At 43.2% G+C, this 1594-nt stretch overlaps 1 pseudogene; it reads right to left on the bottom strand.

The window, feature by feature from the left end:
- Positions 1-301: 301 nt before the first annotated feature.
- LOC122648466 lies at positions 302-1548 on the bottom strand (annotated as a pseudogene).
- Between the last annotated feature and the right edge of the window lie 46 nt (positions 1549-1594).

Here is a 1594-nt window from a genome sequence, read left to right on the forward strand (position 1 = left end):
GGGAGTTGTAGAGAAAAAAATGGAAGTTGTTTCGTTTTTTTTTTAATTATTTGATAAATACAAAAGGCAGTCTTTTACCCGTGTTTGAAAATGTAATTGTATAGGAGGAGTATATACCCTACTTTATCTTTGAATGGTTCAGATTAAAACACTTGAATCTAACGGTTACTAAAATCCAATATAAAAGATATCTCTTATACACGATCGTGTATGAAACTTTTCCCCATTTTTTTTTAACAGAGTTATAATTTAAAATACCCAATACTAAGTATAACTTACTATGTAAATGATTATATAAATAATATCAAGGACCCCTAATATCAATCCAAAACCACGAGTTTCTGGTATTCTTCGCCAGAGATGGCGAGCTCCATAACGTCGTTTGGGGGCGTCACCACCTCACCATCCAAGAAAAGCTTCACCATATTCTTGGAAAATCCACTCACTAGAGCCACCCTACTCTGGTTGCTCGGCACCGGTGTCGCTTGCCAGTTCCTCAGGTTCCAGAACACAATCTCAGGCACCGATTCGTACCCGCTTTTCTTCAATTTTCTCTTTATCACTTCATAGTCCGTCTCCCAATTATTATCATTCGTTTCCATTTGCTAAACACGAAGACCCTCTTTATCATCTCCTCCTCTTTTAGCTTCCCTTCAACGGCGACTTTCAGTATTTGATCGAACACTTTCTGAAAACCTGTGTTTGCTCCCCAATCCATTTCTCTAATGAACCGAGTCTTCGATTTAAGATCATCTCCCTTGATCATGTGAAGTTGAGGATGTGCGCTGAAGGTGATTACCTTGCCTTTCCATGGCTCTTCACTCAGCTCCGAGATTAATAGGCCCAGAGCAACACATACATCCATTGGCGTCCCAGACATGCTATCAGAGACGTCGCAGACCGCAATGCAGTTCCTTAGCTTCCCCTTCTTTGATAAATCCTCCACCATTCTACGCCACTGAAGCTCTGCAACGTCGCCACCGTCATCATCGTCTAAGCATTGTATGATATAATGGGGCAGCAACGCACCAGTGGCGATTTTGGCTCTTCCAACCCGGACACGGCCAAGATATTCCTCGAATCGCTCCTTGTCGTGTTTCAAGAAGAGCTCCTTGTAGGTTTTCATGGCGACAGAGGCAACACGATTGTACGGGAGAGAATTCCACAAATTTGCATCCATGTAAACCTCCGGCAACTCTAAGATTTTGTGGATTGGGACAAGATATTCCTTCCGGAACGATCGCGGATTCGGTAGGCATAGTGAGCTTCTTCGACCCCATCGTATTCTGGATAAGAATCGCGAGGAAAAACTCTCTTCGCGATGCTTTCACAGAGAAGAAGTGATCGATCGTAAGGAGCATAGAGAGAGGGACACCACTTAGCTGCAAGACTTATTTTACGGAGTTGTCCAGATTTCAAAAACTGAAGATCGGCGACCAAGAGCTCAGCGAAAACATCAGAGACCCGATCGTGTAAGAATCGATATTCTGGATCATGGCTATACCTCTCGACTGCCTTTTTCGCCTTGGAGATGAGCTTCTCCTTCATCATTTCGCTGTCCTTCTGCTTTTTCTTCTCCTTTGCAACCGCTATC

The sequence above is a fragment of the Telopea speciosissima genome, unplaced genomic scaffold (assembly GCF_018873765.1).
Source record: "Telopea speciosissima isolate NSW1024214 ecotype Mountain lineage unplaced genomic scaffold, Tspe_v1 Tspe_v1.1242, whole genome shotgun sequence".
Lineage (NCBI taxonomy): Eukaryota > Viridiplantae > Streptophyta > Magnoliopsida > Proteales > Proteaceae > Telopea > Telopea speciosissima.